General features: G+C 40.1%; 1 protein-coding gene across 14 annotated transcripts in view; it reads left to right on the top strand.

Moving 5' to 3' along the window:
* ZMIZ1 (zinc finger MIZ-type containing 1) overlaps positions 1–14,250 on the top strand; it is a 717,720-nt gene that overhangs the window by 415,298 nt on the left and 288,172 nt on the right. For 11 of the 14 annotated variants that reach the window (XM_068197351.1, XM_068197344.1, XM_068197354.1 and 8 more), the window contains exon 2: positions 10,407–10,529. The exons of the other annotated variants lie outside the window; for them this stretch is intronic. The gene's annotated coding sequence lies outside the window, so the exon portion shown is untranslated. The remainder of the gene's footprint in view (positions 1–10,406; positions 10,530–14,250) is intronic. 14 annotated transcript variants of the gene reach the window in all.

The raw sequence follows: 14,250 nt of genomic DNA, 5'->3' as shown, positions 1-14,250 counted from the left end.
TTACAGTGGCTGAGGTGTCTGTGTTTGACCATAAGGCCTCAGAGCCCTGCTTGCTACAGCAGGAAGGATTCAGATTCTGTCTGATTTTTCTTACAAGGCTTTAGCTTGCTGATTAGTATTGATTGCTGAAGGAATTGGCCACTTGAACTAGATGCTGAATCAAATAATCCCCTCAGTTCTTGCTTTGCAAATCCATTGTCCTGGAACAGGTTGCTGAGAAGCTTTGCATATGTTCCACAGTGTGATGGGAAATTCTCTCACAGTCTGAGTAGTAAAAATTGCACCTTTTCTCTACTTCTTAACTTCCTGTTGACAAGTGGTATTTGTGCATAAATTTTAGAGTGATAGTTTGTAGTTGCATCTAATAGAATAACAAGAAAAGGCCAGAAGTAGCTTTTCAATATATCTAAGTGATCCACAGTGAGATTGAGCCTTGTAAATCCCATAGGTAGTGTTGAAAAATTCCCCATCTCTTTCTATCTAAACATTCTCTACTGACTCAGCTCTTGACACAGAGCATAAACAGAGGACCTGTAGCTAATGAAGCTTTTAAATTTTGTGTTCTAAACTGGTCTCAAAGATGTTGGTAACAAACCCACCTGCTCAAGACCTTTGCAGTAGTGTGGGATGTTGCATGACAAGTACATGGGGATGCTGGCTGGGGAAGCAGGGAGCAGGTGGTACCATGGAAAATAGCCAGGGATTTCAAGTTTCAGGGAAGTGCAGTGGTTCTGGTCTGTGTTACTTGAAATTGTTGGAATATAAACTGCAGCTGATAGTTCTAAGGCATTACTACTGATATGTGGAAGTAAGGATCGACCAAATGGGAGATGCAGGAACGGCCACGTACACCTTGGTTTTGCGAACTGGGAAAGTCAAGGAAGTCAAGTGATTTTGCATGGTGCTCTTTGCAGACTTGGAGCCTCTGGCTGAAAGACAGCTGGTTACCTGTTGGTCATTTTGGGGTCTGGCTGCTCTGTCACTTACCTCTTTCCTTAATCCTGAATGTCCTCTCTTGACTACGGCATTTTTTTATTGTTCACAGAAGAAATTCAGCTGAAGCCTTCTTACAGGAATTCTAGTTCTGCATTTCCTATTAGCTGTAACTGCAATTATTATGAAAATACTTGCTTTAGTTGATAACTTCAGATAACCAGTTAGTTAACTTCTTGCTCAACTTACTTCTATTTGAAAATATTTCAGATTATTTGATGAGAGGAGCAAATAATTCAAGTGAGAAATATGAGCTATGGAAAAGCCTCTGATCTTGGAGCATGAGTAATATATAGTATTAAGTAATGAATTGTATCATACTGTATCAGGCTGCAGCTATACTGTTGTTTTAGGAACATCAGAGTTGTCAGTAATAAGAGTTTCATTCAGGAGATTATCCTTGTAAAGAGTCCCTTGGAGACAGTTGTTTTGCCCCTCTGCATTGGTTGCTGATTAAATTCCTGAGGCTGGATTTCTTGTAATGAGAAATTAGCTCTTGGATGAATTTCCAGAGGAAAAGTATTGACTAAGGGCTATCTGAGCTTCAGGGCAAGGAAATGTGCTAGAGGTGGAAAATACAGCCTGCTATATATGCACATACAGATCATGGTTCACTGAATTATTTTTTTTCCCTTCTCTGGGAGACTAATACTCAGTCTCATCCATTGACCACTGATAGCAGAAGTCTGTGACAAAGGAAAGAAACGTCAGAACTTGTGAAAAGAATAGGATAATTCATTTTATTAAGATGCAAAGAAAATATGACAAGTAGTTTAAATGTAGGTTATTGTTACAAAATAATATGAAGTATTAATGTAATAAATACCTGAAAACATGTGTAGTGTGCATAATAATAATAATGTTCTTAGCGCTGTCTTTGAACAGGAGACATGAAAAGTTTCAACTAACAGAGGAATGTCTTCCATATTTGAGGTCTCTGAACTTTTGGGGTCATTATCTGAACCCTTGGGGTCATTAGCAAATGTTTTGAAAATTATTGAAATTACTTTCCTAGCAAGAGTGGCAAGTTAGTACCCACCACTAATGCTCTGTTACCTTCCTCGCGCCCACTGTGTGCTGGTTCACGGAGGAGTAGATGACCAAGCACCTGAAGCAGAACAGATTGTCTTTTGATGATTTTGCAAGCCTGGAGCTAATGCATTTGGTTTAAGCTCTTCTGTCCTGCATATGCAGTGCATGGAAAGCGTGGTGCCACTGCACAGGTCTTTACTAGTAGTGATATGGTTGCCAAATGATGTCTGCATATTGATAGTGAATTTTCTCTGTTATGCATGTAACTTTCCCTGGGGTGGCGTGAAACTAGATCACCAAAATGATTTATGAAATGGAAGCCTGTTTGAAGGCTCGTATTAGTGGTAGTTTGACAGTTGTTTGGCTTTGTTATTTTAAATGACTTTTATCATGGAATCAGTTTTTTAAAACAAAGAGGGGTGGGTTGTGAGTATGCACAGAGGCTGCTGTGTCAAACCCAACTATCCAATACAGAAAGGCCTGTCTCTGAAACTATTGGAACTCAAATAGTTAAGCCTTGAGTGTGAATCTGTGATGGTTCAGTTAAACATGCAATTCTGGACTAAAGATGCATCTCTCTCCTCTGATAATGTATTCCTTACAAACAGTAAGGAGATTTTGAAAGGATTTAACTATTAGTTCAGAGTTGCTTTTCATTAGACTTAGCTGCAGTTGTCATGAGACTTCTGTTTGGGGATTTGAGTTTATTTTGTAGCCTTTGTTTATGTTGTCATATACAAGCTTTGCATTGGTTAGGAAAGGGAAATGCTAGGGAATTGTGTGCTTCCACCACATCTCTTAGCTAGACATCCAGACTCTCTTCAAAATAAAAATTTCAGATACTTCATTGGAAGGCTAATGTGCTTTACAGACCAGAGAAAATTTAATAGCACTTGTAGCTGCTTGAAGTGAACATTCTCAGTGGGGTGTAGGGAGGAGATAGGAGCTTGAGTGGTCAAAAAAAAAAAAAAACGGTTTGGCAAGAAGGATGCATTACAAGCAGTAAATACTTTTGCACGCACACAAACACTCACCTAAACCAGACCCATTTCCTTGTCTCACCTCGGAGGCCGTGGCAGTGGGGAGGGGGAAGCAGCCTGGCAAAGCTGGATGCTCAGCCTGTGCTTCCTTTAGCTGCAGCAGCAGCTCCATGCAGGCAGCTGTGGAGCTGGCCCAAGCACCTCCTGTGCTTGCCATTGGCCCTATCTCGGCAGGTAGCACGGTGGAAAACTGCTTATGGCCTGAAGGATGAGTGGGCATCTCTCTGAGCTTCGTACTGGTTCCTGGACCACTGTGAAGGCTGCTAGTGGTTGTGTGCTGCATTAATAATACTAATGGGCTATTACTCTTACATTTTTGTATATAGGTAAGGATTAATATTATATTGAAATTTATCGTGAATTCCTTAGTTTGTTGATATGTGTTGAAATCAATTCAGTGGTGTAATAGCTTTCATAGTATTACTTTAAATACTGTGCTGCCTTCCCTGGGACTCAATGTAATGAGATGTGTGTCCTAATTGACTTTTTTTTTTTTTTAACATGTTGTAGATTTGCACTAATGATGGTTGGAAATGAATATTTTTGTATTTTATAACATAGTTGCCTGTAAACAATCAGGCTAGGAAATGTTTTCCAGTGACTGCAGCTTTTCCTGGCTGCTTTTGTATCAACATTTGGCATTATCTAGTTGCTCGACTCAGTGCATTCTTGAATCGTTTTCAGGAAAAAATACTAACCTCCGTAGGACTTAGATTTTGGTTGCAATGATTCTTTTTGTATTTTTTTCCTAATCTCTAACATCCATTTTTTTCTATGTGGACAGAAATGGTTTTTTGAAGGGATTTGAAGCCATTGTTGGGAGTGGAACACTTGGATTATGATGAGTTTTTCCTGCTAGTAGTTTCTAAGTGGGCTCTGGGTGTGGGCACACATTTCTCAAGCAGTCCTTAGCTTTGTGTTTAGCTTTTGGATGTGTCTGTGCTTTGCTTCAGAACTATTATTACAGCTCATTTAAACGGACACAAGGTAGTTTAAAACAAATGAATTTGAGTTCCAGTAGCAGGACTGCTGCAGGGCTAAGGCTTCCCTGTCTGAATATCTAGCCAGAGCTGGGGTTTGTGTGTTTTGCATTGAAATTTTACGGCTATGGCTCACCTACAGTCGCTGCTGTAGAGGTACATCAGGTCAGTCCTTGCAGGCTGCAGTCATACCTGACTTGTCGCCATGGATTGTGTTCTGTCTTTGTTGCATTGTAAAGTAGTGAATTTCAATAAATTGCCAGGAATGAAAGGTAGGAGAGAAGCTTTGTAAGACAGGTTTTCAGTCCAGGAGAAAATGGACAAAAAATGGGATGTTGATGAAGATCTCTTTGCTGGTAGCTGGCCTACTGCAGCCAGGCAAGGTGCCACCAGCTGGCATCTATCTCCAGATTCCCCATATTGACGTGAGTCATTCAGACCTGCTGAAAGCATTAGGTCTAGTTATAACTTGCCCCAGTAAAGGTTCATAATAGCTTCAAGAGCCTATCCCAGTCTCTGTCATTTTTCTAAGCTCGGGCTGTCAGTGTGACAAGTTGGGATTTTCTGTACATCATTGGTCTTTACTGGCTCATGAGTTGGTAAGCAGCTTGGGGTGAAATCTGCATCTCGCTCAAGTTGCTGGATGCTTTACTATTCACCTCAGTGCTCCTTGTTTTCCCCATACGCCATTGAATTAACATGTATTTCAAATAGGGATCAAATCTGTAAACACTGTCGGGCTGGCTGTGACTGCTGCCAGGTATTGGAGGTGATTGATGACGTTGTTACTGGCCCTTACAGCAGAAGTGGATGGGCTTTGGTGCTTCAAATTGCTGCTCCCTGGTATTGCTACCTGTTTACTGCAAAAGACAGAAGCCTCCTTTCAACCATTCTGCTTCATGTTTTAGCCTCTCTCCTGCTGCCAAGAATATTTTTACTCTGCATCAAGAGAAAATGAATTCATGCCTTCAGGATTTGTACTCTTTGCTCTGTGCTATACGATAGCAACCCAGTGAGATGTGCAAGTGGAAACTGCATAAATGATTAATAAAAGCTGAGAGCTGTTTAAATTTTTTTCCCTGTTTAATGACTATCAATAATTTAATGCATTTACTGTGTTTTTAAGAAATAACACCCATATTACAGGCTTGGGTTTAATAGGCTAAATGATTCAAGCTTCAAAAAATACCTATTTCCAACATGAAGGGTATCTTCTTTTTATTTAAGAATAAGATAAAAAAATATGAAATCAGGCTTGTAAGATAGAGGTAGTTGCTGCAAAAAAAAGAGCTTCTGCATGCCCCCTTCCCACCCCCCTTATCCTTGGGGCTGTTGTTAAGTCAGCACTAGCCCACTGACAGCAGCACACAGGCACCTGGTAGCAGGGGCAGAGGTGGTTGCCACCCCAGCAGGGAGCCCCAGCAGGATGCTGCTTTCCCAGATGTGGCCGTGCACCTGACTCTCCTGTCCCTTATGTCCTCTCTCCTGGGCCCCACTCCACCAGTTATTTTAGCTGGTTTATCAGCATCCTGTCACCCAATCACTTGGGGAAGGTTGAGGGGCAAGGCTTTTAGACAAAGTTATTGCTTCCTTCTAGATCTAGCTTAAAAGGCAGAAATAAGTATTTGACAAAATTATTCCCCCCGTTTCTTTGGAAGGGACTAAATTTTTCAAGTGATGAGTATCTCTCATTGTACTTCAGTGCACTGAGTTTGGTCCTCAAGACTTTGCAATAAAATATGGGTATAAACCTTGCTTGTGCTTGGTAGGTACCTTTTCAGGTGATTAAATAGAAAATTAAATATTTTTTTATTCTTGGTGAGGTCATTGCAGTGTAGGTAAAGGTCATGCATGATTTAATGTTACCAAAAGGCATCCATGTGAATAGTGCTTCTGACAGCTCAGATTTTTCACTTGGACATGTGTCATTTTGGGAAGAGCTCTTCTCAGGATCCAAGGAAAGCAGGTAGGAAGATATAGATAGCTGTAACATTAAAGCCATAGGAAACAATTGTGTGAACACATCTATATGAAGATATAAAATTTGGCATTTGAATTAAAGTTTGTTCAAATTAATAAAAATTACACTGCTTGTATAGAAAATATATTTCATGTAAGTAAAATCTAGTCTTTTACTTAGACATCTGTTGGTGGTGGATCCCATGAGTTCACTAAGGCAAATGAAAGGAAAATTTATTTAGGAGATCTCTGCTTTCGTTGACTCTTACCATGTTTTTATGTTTTGTCTGTGCTTCTGCAACAATGTGTTGGTTGGTTACCTTTTCTTGGCTTTTTGTAATAGATACTTGAGAAGAGCTTTGAGTAGAACTTCCTGTCTTTGTGCAGATACAGTTCTGGGAAAATAGTATTTATGTTTGAAGAAGCTTCTTTCTTCACAAATGTCTCCAGTACAGGTGTTTGTGGTGGAAGGCTTACCCTGGTGTATGTATAAGACACGTGCATACATACATACGCATGGATAATAGGGATATGCTTTTAATTCATACCAAAATAAATGAGAACTCGCTAATTTCTAGCTTGTTCTCATGTTGCTGTAGGTAAACATTATATTGTGTTTTCATGAAATGGTACATGAAATGAAATGCATGAGTTCTATTTCATACTGATTCTGTGTCAACTCTAGATAGTAGAAAATAGCTTGGAGAAAGAACCTGATTCAGAAGTAGCTGAGGTTCCTGGCTTCATAACCCGAGGCTGAGAGGTTTTGTTCAGTTTCATCATGCTATTTAAGAGTAGGTATTTTAATATTTTTTCTTAGCTTGCTTGTTTGTTTTTTTGCAATAAGAAATGGAGACTGCTACTTCCCTCAATAGATGTTAAGGAAATAGTTGTTTTATTATCTCTCCTAGATCAAAAGGTTGAAAATCAACAGGAAAAGAAAAAAAACCAACTTTTTACTGTAATACAAACTTGACCTGTATTAGTACACTCTGAGTGTACTTAAAATTCACCTGAAGAAGAGTAGCTGTTAGTTAAATGTGGATTGAAGAACTTTGAGAACTCGGTTTTCTTGGTTTTCTCTGTAAATTTTAAGAGGTGTTGATGATGATGCCCACCTTGGTTTAAACCCTGAGCTGACTTATATTATGGACAAGGTTTGGGGAGGGTTCTGTTGTATACAGCAGTGCTCTGATCTAATTCCACTGTGTAATGAAATTAGTAGCCATCACAGACCTAGAAAATGCAATAAACCAGAAAATCACCCAGGTTGGTCATGTACCATGGGAGCTTCTGTTGACGCAGGAGTTGCTCCAAGAGCTGACTGGGCTCCATGTAGGGGTCAGACATGATAAGGTCAGCAAGCTCTTCGCCAGTCATGCAGTGCCGATTGGAAGTGAGCGGCATTACTTTCCTAAAATTTTATTTTCTGAATGTAAAAAGTATCTGGATCACTTAAGAGCTAGAACCTGCAAATGTCCTGCAGGAGTTTTGCATTTTCTCTAAGGAGTGGGCTACATTTGGGTAATGCCTGGAAAAAACACTACCTTTGTTGTACAGCAGGAAGAATAAATCTGGCATCATCATTCAGAAGAGATTAGTCAAAATCACACTCCAGTATCCCTGCTCCATGTTTAAATCTCCAGCTCGGGTACTGTCCAGAATGGGTACACATCGCGTGAGATTTAATGAGAACCCAGACCTAGATGGAATAATTGAGGATTTTTTATTAAGCTAGATGTAGGAAAGCAACTCTGCTAAATTCATTGCAGGAGTTGACTCACACACCATCTTGAGGGTGTTTGACTCAACATATGCCTAGTCATTTATCTAATGTGGATGTCAACGATTTGTTGGGTTTTGATAGAGTGTTTCCCAGTTTTCTGTTTGTTTCCTTCCTCTAGTGTTTGTATACCCAAAACATTTTGACATTTTTTCATGCAAACTATCTCTGGCCGTGCCAGAAATTTAGTCAAGTCTCTTGGTTTTGTAAGTCATTTTGCGAGGTTTCTCCACTTAGGATTTGACTTTTGGGTAATGCGTTATTTCACTTTAGGTTTTTTCTTGCCTGAGGATTTGAGAACAGACCAATCCACCTTCTTTGGACCAAGTCATGTTGAGTCAAACCTATGTCTCTAAATGGTAATTGAGACAGATTTGTCTGCCTGAGAATGTTTAAAAACTTTGGCTTTTTGCACTAAGGCTTCCTTTTTGCCACCTCTTGATTTTGTTTGATTTGAAAATTTGTTTTCTTCAAATCTTCCATGTCTGCTTTAAATTATTCCTCCTGCTAGTAATAGGATGGAAGTGCAAAATTTTTAAGCACTTTAAATATAACCAACACTTCAATTCTTAACAGGCTTTACTGGAGATCTGGGCGGGGGGTGGATTTTGTCAAAAGCATTATTTTTATTTGATAATGAAAAAGAAAAGCAAATTATTCATTTGATTTAGGGATACAAAAACAATGTATGTTTGAGGGGGTGATAAAATTTCTTTTTTTCTTGCATTTTGCAACCTGATCTGTGCTGAGCTGCTCAGTAAGTATTGATTTGCACATAGCCTCGGGATGTACACGTGTCAGGAGCAATTCACTAAGGGTAATTTCTTCTCCTGTCACTGTTTCCCTTTAAAAAAAACCAAAACACCAACAACTAAAAACTAAAAAAAACAAACCGATTTGAGTTCTCCAGGTTTCAGCTTAAGTTGCTTTACATCAGTTAGTACAAGATGGTGAAAGCTGACACAAAGCAGAAATGCAACTGATGAGGGGTATAAGACATTGAGAAAGTGAAATTAAACACTGTGGGAAGGTTTGCCTTTAGGCAGAAGGTTGAGGAGGCAGGTTTTTGAGTAGCTACATTTTTGTGTCAGGATCCATTCTTTCACATTGTCAAATTATTGCTGCGCCTATTTATGGGTGCGCATAACAAGGCAGAAGAGGCTTTGCATCACCGAGCTTGTTCTTTCTCTCCTTAGTGCACATTTTCTGTGTGTTGTCATCTGTGATCTTTATTTAGTTTTTCATTGTTTATTTACACTGCCACTTCATGAATTCTTTAAATCATTGCTTATCTAGAGGGGAATCTGGACAGAATTACTCTTGCAGCTTTAAGTCATGCTGACAGGAGGAGAGAAAAGGAGAGCTTTTGTCCCCTAGAGAAATGCAGGAACTGTGGCCATTTAGAATTGGACAAATGTGGTGGCTTTGAGGGAGATGCTGTGATAGAAGTGCTGCCTTTTATGTTGTATCCTATCTGTTGGGGCTCCTTGTTTTAAATGTTTTCCAGGAGACTAGGATCTGTATGCTGTTAGCAGATGGGTTAATTGTTGTTTTGAGGGGTGGCAGAAGTGTGTGTGGAAATGTGAGGTAGCATAGACTTTTTTCCTTATTTTGAGTTCAGATTTTCCATGGGACAGAAAAGGGTAGTTTTTCTGTACTAATATAAGCCAACAAAGTGTGATGGAGAACAGACTGGTTGTGTTTCCCTTTGCTCATTCCCTGTGGAAAACCTTGATTGCCATTTCCTCAAAGATGTTAATGTCTTGCATTCATGCTTTAAAATAATTTTCCACTTGATTTTCCTGCCTTTCATCAGAGGCAGGTACTGGAGGTAGGGAGGGGCCCATTAAATCTCTGTGTCTGTAAGTTTCTTTAAAGTCATGTTAGGAGCAGGGCAGAGAAAGAGAAATGGTCTGAGGTGAGGAATTGTGATTTTAAGGGAGTAAAGCTCGATTTCGAAGTGGCACCTTTAGTCAAAAGGTTTTTTAGATCCCTTTCCCTTCATTCTGTTTTAAAAAACCTCACACAAATACTTACTCTTGCTGTTACTGAAAGATTTTATATAGCTGGAATAGATTGTCTTAAGAAAAAGAAGTCTTAAAAAGAAACAGAACTTATGATTAATTGCAAATACCTCACAATTGTAGGTATGATCCTCTCAAAGCACAGTACATAAGCACTTGAATGTCGGTATATACCTGTATGTTCAGTATGCATGTTGGAATTTGCCTTTTGCCAACTATTTTGATAGTAAATGTGGCTCATTTGAATTTTTACAGAACTGGGTGTGAGCGTGGCTGAAGCTTGTTTACTTAATAGAATCAGTGTTCAAGAATATTTTTTAATTGGACTTTAACCCATTCTAGTATGGGACTTTATCCCATTCTAACAGGAATCTCTTTGCGTTTCTTAGTAGGGGTTGACTTGACATTCATAGTCCTTGTTTTGGTAAGGTGACAGTGGAGAAAATACAGGACACCCTAAACTGGTATTTTGGAAGTGCAGAAGTAGTGGCACAGTAGCTCTGCCGAGCAAGAGTTGTAATCAGTAGCCTCTTCGAAAATCATCAAAGTTAATGCTTATTTCCTTTTTTCTACTTGTTTTTTCTCCTCCCCTCAGGAAATACTGTTGTGCTGAGGAAGAAAACAGCCCTCTTCTCCCTTTCCCCACCCCCACCCCTTTCTTCTTGCTTCATTCAGAAGCTCCAGGAATGTGCTAATTGGCGGCGGCCTCTTCAGAAAGGTAAGGGGTAATTGTTATCTGCTTTTCAAGGTGTCTTGCCTGCTCTGCTCCTTCTGGAAGGGCAGGTGATGGCAGAAGAAGTTTGTCTATGTGGAGTTTAGCCAAACTTATGGTTCATGTGGGTTGCCCTTCTAATACTGGAATGCAAACAGAAGTTTTGTGCACTTCTTGCTCTACTACTAAGTGTAGGATACTGTCCCTTGAGAAAATCTAGAAGATTAGATATATTTTAAATGCTTGCAGAGGAAAAAAAGTAAAACTGGTGTATTGCAGACTGTTTAAGTAAATCTTTGCCTGACTATCAGCTTGTATGGAAAGAGAGAGTTAGGTCTGGAGAAGACAAGCTGAAGAAGCCTATCTCAAAGTGTTTCTTTTGTTATTATCACACATGTACTTCTGATCGGGCAAATATAGATTGGTTTAGTTGTTAAGTTGTTTTGGTTAGTTTTTTAAACCTGATGTCTTCTTTGGGGTCTGTCATGGTTTTGTGGCTGGTTGTATCCCTGACAGGTAAGACAGGAACTATCTGGAAGCCCAACTCTAGTTCTGAATGGTAAAACACGTGGCAAGTCTTTAACACTCTGGACTTTTTCCAGTTTTGGACAAAAGTGCAAAATGTGTGTGAGAGGAATTAAATTTTGTAGTTATGTGTTGATAGGAAAATCCATGTCTGTCTTTTCACTGCAAGGCATTCAGTTTGTGTTGGGGATATATAAAGTCCAAAAAATTAGTGCTGATTCACAGAGCATCATGAGCAGCACGAGTAGACTCAAGTTTGTTGCTTGACAAATTGCATATGTATTTTAATATTAAAGATTTGTATTTGTTTAGGAGCTGCAGTGCTTTGAGATGTCATTTCCTCTTCCATCTTTGTGATAGATGTTAATGCTCTTTGTAGTGGAGGTAATGTCTTCTGTCTAGACCTCAGCCATTCTGGTTCAGAATTGACATCTGAATTCAGCACTGAGAAGGGATTTATGCTAACATGCTAGATTCTGAGTTGGAGAGGCTAGTGCATGATACAAGTTTTCCTGCTGGATTGCTCAATGGTGCTAACATTTGTGAAGGGTTTTGAAAGACAGTGAGAAGCAATAATGTCTTAAATTGCCCCAGCAAGATTTGTCAGAGTTCGTTTGTCAGACCCTCACGCTAAGTACACTAACGTATCAAGGATAAGCTCCAGACAGGTAATGTGCCTTGGGATGTTCTTTTTCTCATTCTCCATCTCATTCTTGCTGGTGCAGAGGCAAGCTAAGTCTTTATTGAACAGCCACAATCAGCTGTCTGGCTACTTTCTGCAATAAAGCTAATGATCAAATGGGCAAATGTTTCTTGGGGATCTTCAGCTGAAGCAGAGACAAGGAGAAACATACAGACCAGCTAAAGGGTTCTCAAGGAGTTTGCGATTTCCCCAGGGCTCGTTCTATGTAATTACCTGTCTCTCTCTTTGTCTCCTATCTTTTAATGCAGGAGGAGTGTCAGACTCAGGGCCGCTAATCTTTGTTACTATGGAAAAGCTGGTTACACTCCTCTTCGTGCATTTCAAAAATGGCAATCGTTGGTCCCCAGCTGGTTCCCTGAATCTAACTTAAAAATGGATGATAGCTTTCCTCCTTGGTGCCAGACTAAAGAATGTAGCTGCCTGTGCTGTTGCAGGCAGGCATTGCCTCCGCCACTGATGCTGTGGCATGCTGAGAGGAACCTGCACGAGCAGTCTTGTGGCTTCTGAACTTGTTTTCTCCCAAGCAAGCAAAGGCTCTAAAATTCCTTTGTAAAACAAAATTTTGGGGCACGTTGAGATGTAGGAGGCTTGGCTGAGCTGCACGTGTGGAGGAAAGATTCTGTAAGGATTTGTAGCTCCAGCAGAGTTTTTGTGCTGTTTCTGAATGCCTTTAAACTCCCTGGACTGGGGACTGATAGAAGATCTCTTTTGCGGGATTGTGGGCATCGCTTCTTGTTATTGTCTCCCTCCCAGCATATGTCATATGCAGTGGTGTGCAGTGGAGCCAAGTGCCACTGCGCAGTTCAGTAGGATCAGCTGAGAGGCTGCGCGGAGCCCACTGCTATTTCTCTCTGGCTGCATAGATCTGTTTGTCCCTCTTGCACAGTACTGGAAATTTGGAGGGGAATCCCTGCCTGCTGCTCCCCCCCCCCTTTCCCTGCACATGCTTCCTGAGTTGCAACATGTCAGACAGATCATTCCTCTGAAGCCATGGCTTGGGAATGGCTCCAGCACAAAGGCCTTGTGTCTGTGTGCTCCTTTTCATCCTAGTGAGGAGAGGGAAACTGTCCCGTGTTGGACAGGATCCCTTTCCAGCTGCTGCAGGCTTGCACGCCCAGGAAGTGTGTGTTGCTGAGCCCCTTTATGGTACCTTGGTAAAACATGCTTTAACTGTCTGCAAATGCACGCTATTTAAGCAGCAGAGTCTGTATTATCAAATGCAGTCATGCAGACTGTAGTCCTCGGGGTGAGAAGCTCTGGGGGGAGAGGCTGGATGTGACAGTGAAATTTGAGAACCAAAGCAAGAGGAAATTCTTGCTCGTGTCTTGAACTAGAGCAGGTTCAGTAGAGGTGGAGGATGGGGAACATACACTCGTTCTCAGTTTGGAAGTGTTGAAGGGGGCAGTCAGAAAGGAGAGGGAGAGGCAGGGCAGGGACAAGGCAACAAAAGATCCAGCTGTCCACTGGGTCACAATTTGCTGTGTGTTGTTTTTTGCCTTTAATGCTGTACTTTTCTCTGCCTGTTCCTCTTAACTAAATTTGGGTAAAGATAATTGTCAATTTTTTTGTTTGTTAAAAGAGGAACTCTACCTCCATTCCGATTTTTTCAGAAGTTTTGTATCAGTGCATCTAGAATGACTATTTTGCCCGAGTTTTTTTTTTAAGATCTTTTATTTCCCTCATAATTTCTACATTTTCCTTTTTTATTTCTGTCAACCTGAACCATCTCCAAGGGAATGGTGATACTGCCACTAGCTAACATTTCAGGTGGGTGACACTGTATGTTAAACACCATGTCTGTAGTAACTTAGCTGTCAGTTGGAAGTTTGCCCTAATTGTTTTTTTAAATTTTCATTTATAAATCAAGTTCACAGCTCTTGAGCATTTGTAGAGCATTTCAACAAGGTGTTTGTTTCAGGTCTTGGATTTTTTTTCTCCCTCAAATCCTTTGAGATCTTTGAGGTTAGTATTTCTCATGTAATAACTGTATTCAGTAAAATGATGTACCCGTCAAAGCTGTATTGCATCTTAGGAGAGGATGACAGGTTCTTCCAGAGTTCTCAATTTGCAAAGCCTTAACCATCTCCCACTTTAAATTAGGACTTTGCCACTGCTTAAGGTCTTTAAGTACTTCATTAACTTAACAATAAGCCTCCCCTCTCTTGCTTTTTAGTAAAAGCTTTGATTGTTTTCAGAGTTTCATTTCATGAATGTTACAGGTATTAATTCTTTACTCTGATATGGAGAAGACTTAAATCTCATAAATTTTATTGGAGAAGGAAAAATAACTTCTATCCCAGCAGTGCATTTTTCAGGTACTTTTTATGTTTAGAATCTGTTTACCACGTAGATCTAGAGAGCTAAATGATTGTTTTATACCTCCAGGAAGATAGTTTTAAACATGTTTAGTGGTTTCAAGTGTACACGAAGTGGAGAGTTCAGAGCTGAAATTAACTTTGTAAATTGTAAACTTCTTTTTTCATAGACAAGGTCTAAAAA

This window comes from Anomalospiza imberbis, chromosome 8, assembly GCF_031753505.1.
Source record: "Anomalospiza imberbis isolate Cuckoo-Finch-1a 21T00152 chromosome 8, ASM3175350v1, whole genome shotgun sequence".
Lineage (NCBI taxonomy): Eukaryota > Metazoa > Chordata > Aves > Passeriformes > Viduidae > Anomalospiza > Anomalospiza imberbis.
The sequence above is the reverse complement of the archived record's forward strand: the minus strand, read 5'-3'. Positions and strand labels throughout refer to the sequence as shown.